Raw genomic sequence first — 5,974 nt, forward strand, 5'->3', positions numbered from 1 at the left:
GGATTGATGGTCTCTTCCTCAAAACTGACATCCGGGTCTTTACCTGCGTGAGGCATGAGTGTGTCATCCAGGCTGACACTCCACCGCAGATCTGAAGGAATCTGCATTATTAGAGGTGCTGTCCTTCAGGTGAGACATTTAACCATAGTCCCCTTTATCTATTCAGCTGGATGTTAAAGATGTTATTTGAAGCTGATATAAATGCAAGTTGTTGTTGGGGCATGCTTTCAAACCCAGCAACAACTTACATTTATATAGCGCCTAAAACGTCCCAATGCGCTTCACAGAAGCACCACTGGACAAAATTTCACATAGAGTCACATAAGGAGATATTAGGACAGGTAGCCAAAGCTTGGCCAAAGAGGTTAGTTTTAAGGAGCATCTTAAAAGGAGGAGAGAAATATGGAGGGGAGGTTTAGGGAGAGAGTTCCAGAGCTCAGGGCCCAGGCAGCTGAATGCATGGCCACCAACGGTGGAGCAAAGGAAATTGGGAATGTGCAAGAGACCAGAAGTGGTGGGAGTGCAGTGATCTTGGAGGGTTGTAGGGCTGGAGGTTACAGAGACAGGAAAGGGTGAGGCCATGGAGGAATTTGAACACAGGGATGAGAATTTTAAATTTGAGGCAAGCCGGGCTGAGAGACAATGTAGGTCAGAAAGCACAGGAGTGATGGGTGAGCGGGACTTAGTGTGATTTAGGGTACTGGCAGCAGAGTTTTTGATGAGCTCAAGTTTGCAGAAGGTGATAGGATGAAAGTCCTCTCTGCTGGTTGTATGGTTCTTATATGAAATGGATTTGGGGCATTCTCAATCCAGTACCTAGTGTGCACGGGCCTACGGCATTAAAAACTGCTCCAAATTCTGAATAAATTATAACTAAATCTGCACTGTTACCTGCGGTGCTCACAAGATAGCTGGTGCAGTAAAGGCTCCTCTTTGAAATTGGGACTGAGGCACATTATTAGGGTAGGGTAGAGGGAGCTTTGCTTTGCATTTAACTGTGCTCCACCTGACCTGAGAGTTCTTGATGCTGACTTGAGAAATGGAAAGTGCTCTAATCTCCAGCGCTAACATCTCTCATTTCAATAAGCTATGTGTTGTATGGCCTGAGAATAAGCTGTGATATCCTGGCCCTGCATGTACCTCATGATGAGTTAATGCTTTCAGAAGGGGAGAAAGACTAATGCATCGGATGGAAAGGGTTAAAAAAAAAGACCAAACAACTTGAAGGAATTCCTTTCTGTTGCCTAAGTGGTCTGTTCTCATTTCTAGCCATCCATTGTTCTAAACAAAATCTTTAGCTATTGTTGCTATTAAAGTTAATTAGGTAATTCAATTGAAGAATTTTTCCCCAACTTTAGGATTTGGTGGTTCAGACTATTGACCTTCTGCTGTGTCTGTTGTTTCACTTTCAGACAGGTCACTCATTAAAGCCAGATTCTAACCACTGCAAGAAGGAATTCTTTTGGGAAAATCTTATATTGTTTGTCTATTAAACACAACCATTTTCAGCTAATACAGACACTTGGCCAAGGCCCAAGAATGCTAATATCACAAACAGCCTAACTGTAATCTGCACTTTGTGCATTGCCCAGACTCATTGTTATGAAGTATTTATAATGGCGTCCCAGGAAATTTATAAGAGAACTTGAAAAAGTCAAGTGAAGTTGAATAGAGCACAGTGAGGAAATGAATAGAATGGAGGAATGGGATGGATAGGAGAGGTTCGATAGGATGGGGGAGAGAATGAATAAGATGGAGGAAGGAGACAGAAGGAGTGAAGGTGAATAAGATGGAGGGAGGGGATGTATAGGATGGAGGGAGGAGATGAATCAAATGGAGGGAAGTGTTGGATAGATTAGAAGAAGTCATTATATGGCGACCCATGTTGCATGCATCAAGTGAGGACATGATCTGACTCAGCTGGTGCCTCCACAGTTGGACTGCCCACCAACACCAAGCTCACACAGGAAAAAGTGAACAATGCTTCTCCCAGTCACTGTTGGACTTGCAGCCCACACACTATATATCTCATACCCCTCAACTCCTCTTTGCCAAATGTCTATCCAGTTCTCTGTATTAACTTTTAACTTTGGCAGGGAAGGGTGGGTCATGGACAGTCTGTTCTACACCCCCCTCAATTCTTCCTTCCTTTTGAAGTTTGTCTGCACTGTCTTCCCAATTAGACTGTTCCATGCATTCATCAGCCTCTCTAAAGTAGTGAAAGGCTGTTCATCTTTCTTTGCATTACAGAGAAACATCAATGTTATGAGAAACTTAAGGCAAAAAGAAAATTATTAAAAGATGTCAGACAGTCAAGGAATGCCCTACATTCTCTCCAGTCCCCCAATGCATTCAATTTAAATTCCTCATCCTTTAGTCCCTTGCCAACCTCCTCTCACCCTATCTCTGCAATATCCTCCAGCCTTAAATACCTTCCTGCACTTTTCAGTACTTACATTCTGGCCATTTGTGCTCATCCCTCCCTTTTACCTGAAAGAGACAGAGCCTCTAAACACTCTCTGGAATTCCCTCCCTAAAAATCTTTCCGCACCCCCGCACCACACCCCCCCCCCACTACTGTCTCCCTATTTCTCTCCATCTTTACAGACCTTCCCAAAAATCATTTTTCAAACAAGCTCTCAGTCCCCCATCTAATATCTTCTTCCATGGCCTACCATATGTTCCCTTAACGTATTAGCTACATTAGCTGTTCTAAAATATTGTTTATTAAACTTACTCGCTGGAACTTACAACATGGTCAGGGGCACAGATAGCCAGGAGCTGACCTGTCACCCATTATACTTGCAGGCAATTTTCCAATCCACTGAGACATAGGCCGGAATTTTATCTTCCGAAATCAGGTGAAGTTGGAGGCATCCGGGTGGTGAAATGGCGTCTGATGATGTCGGGTCGGGTCCCCGGTGTCATAGCGCACTGACGCCATTTCACGACCCAGGAAGTAGGGCGAGATTAAGTCGCTTCTTGCCGCCCGACTGCAAGTAATTTAAAGGCAATTACAGTCCTTGGAAACCCAATTGACTGCGAATTTACGTGGGCCGTCTGATTTTACGGCCGTAATTCGGGGCATTGAGCGTGTCGGGAACCCAGCAACTTTAAAAGGGCGGAAGGCAGGCAATCGATGAGGGTTTTGGAGGTACTGCTTTTGGTGTTTATTTGTGTGAGAGATTTTGTGTGTTATATAAATTGTAGACATTTGTAGCTTGTGCAGAGGGGTCCAACTGAGTCTGACTCACTGAAGCTCAGGGCCCATCTGTTCTGAGTAAGTGAGTGGGAGGAACGGGGTTGTGTGTGCCTGTCCTGACAGCTGGAAGGTAAGATATTTTATAATTGAATCTGGTAACCAGTCCATTGATGGGAATTGTGCATACTGGAGGCAGCTCTTCAGATGAGGAGGACTATGCCCCAAGCAGGGACAGAAGGACTGCTGGGCATGGGAACGCGCAACCAGCTGGTCAAATGCCTCCTCATTATGTGGGAGGGAGAGCAGGTGGCAGAGTCGGCCAAGAGCGAAGACATGTCAGGAGACGCGTCTACACAACAGGCAGGGTATACCGGCCGCGTCTGAGCTACCTGCACCCGTTGGAACGCCGGTGCAGAAGAAGACTGCGTCTGTCACGTGAGACTGTGACAACTCTGTGAGATGATGGCAGTGGATGTTGCCTCAAACTGCCTCGGTGGCCATCCAATGCTGGTTGCTCTAAAGGTGACTATAGCTCTTTAGTGTGTGTGGCTCTTTCCAGGCTTCAACGGCAGACTGTGCAGTCTCCCAAGCAGCTGTGCACCACTGCATAAAGGTTGTGACTGATGCATTGTTCTGACATGCTAACAGTTTCATATCTTTCGAAACGGACAACACCAGCCAGGCTGAAAGAGCAAGAGGTTTCAGCACAATAGCTGGGTTCCCAATGGTTCAGGGTGTGATAGACTGCATGCATGTGGCAATTAGATCACCAGCAGGTCAGTCAGGGACATTCATTAACCGAAAAGACTCCCAGTCATTGAACGTTCAGCTTGTATGCGATCATCGGAAGAGAATCAGGCAGGTTTGTGCACGGTACCCAGGGAGTTGCCACGATGCATACGTTCTCAGAAACTCTCAGGTGCCTGCTCTTTTCAGTCCCCTGGACAGACTGGAAGGTTGGATACTTGGTGACCGGGGCTATCCTCTGAAGACATGGCTGATGACCCCGTGGGAATCCGAAAAGGTGAGGCTGAGGAACGCTTCAATGAGATCCATGCGGCCACCAGAGTGACAATGGAACAAACAATTGGCCTGTTAAAGATGAGATTTAGGTGTCTGGACCAGTCAGGTGGATCACTGCAGTACGCGCCAGCACAGGGCTCCAGGATTATTGTCGTTTGCTGCGCCTTGCATACCCTAGCGATGGAACAGGGAGACGCCATTGAGGAGGTTCAAGGTAACCGTGAGGCGTCATCAGATGAAGATGGAGTTTCTGTTGAGGACGAAGGGCAGCACCCACATGATGGAAGGAGAGAGGAAGCAGAATGTCCTCTGAAAATAAGAGCAAGAGAGACCCGGGAGGCCCTAATAGGCTGGTGTTTCTCTTGAGAGGATTGCTACATGCAAAGATTTTACATTGCGGTATGAAATGAGTCATTGTGGGATTTCGAGAGGGGAAAAACATGCACATCAAAGGGAAGAGATGGTCTGATTAAGAACAACATCATGTCATGATGAACCCAACCCAAGTGTGTGACATTGCATATATAACCTATTGAGCCGCGCAACCATATCTGATGCAACCTCATGGATGACATAAGCAAAGTTAAATTATCAAAGCACAAATTTATTTACAATTATCTCATGTGCAATTCAAATAAATAATTGGAAAGTAACCCAGTGAACTAGATGTGACCTTACAGTGATTTCTTAATGCACTGGCGAGTGCTCTTGGGTGTGGACGATCCCTCGCCACTGGACTCACCAGAGGCAGGTGGCTGATCAGGCTTCCGCCCTGCTCTTGATGACTTTGGTGGATGTCTTCTGCTTGCTCACGGCCGTGCAGGCTGCAGCATATCAGAGTGCTCATGAGAAATATCAGCGCACCCTCTAACACCCTGGGAGTTTACGGTTCACATGTCACTAGTGGAGGGAGCAAGGGGCTGCAGGATGCATCAGGAGCGCACTGAGAGGAGCTCCCATGTGCTATCAGCTGCTGCCCCTGTTCCCTCCTGAGGCTCAGCTGGTCCTCCAAGCTAACCTCAGAGGGATGAGCAGCCGCGACCTGCTGCATGCGCATCTGAGATTGCACTCTGATGGCCTGGTCTAGGGAGGCTACACTCCTCCTGAGATCACGGATAGCTTTCAGTACTGGCCCCTGCACTGCAGCCGCCAATCTCTCAATGGAGAATACCAGATGGACAAATGCCTGAGAGTTTGCAGCTGACATGCTCTGGATGGACGTTTCCAGAGTATGAGATATAGCTCACAGCGTCTCTGGCAACTCTGCCAGATGCCCATGCACCGCATGCTGTACCTGCAACATCTCCCGTCGAATGGATGTTCTCAGAGGCTTGCAGCTCTGCACTGGCCTGGCCTCCCACACTGCTCAGAGTGTGTGAGGCATTGGCCAGTTCTGGCTCTGGTGGCTGGTCGGGCAACTGTGTGCTAACATCTGTCAGTGAAATCGTTTCCGCGGATACACTAATCCCAACCGTGGTGGAAGTCTCTGCACTGGCCCTTGGTGAGGTGCGATGATGTGACGGTACACCCTCTGAGGCGATGTCCTCATCCTCAGAGATGGACTGGTGAGCCCCCAGGACCCCTCCTGGCCACTGATGTGTTTCACCTGCAGGGAAAATCAGAATGATCAGTTTGATCAGCACCACAGATTGAAGCACATGCCCCTTACTGCATTTTGGTCACATTTGTGTGATTCAGCTTTTATTAGCACACTTCAGTGCAGGAGACGATCACTACTTCAACTGCCCC

Source organism: Heterodontus francisci, chromosome 35, assembly GCF_036365525.1.
Source record: "Heterodontus francisci isolate sHetFra1 chromosome 35, sHetFra1.hap1, whole genome shotgun sequence".
Lineage (NCBI taxonomy): Eukaryota > Metazoa > Chordata > Chondrichthyes > Heterodontiformes > Heterodontidae > Heterodontus > Heterodontus francisci.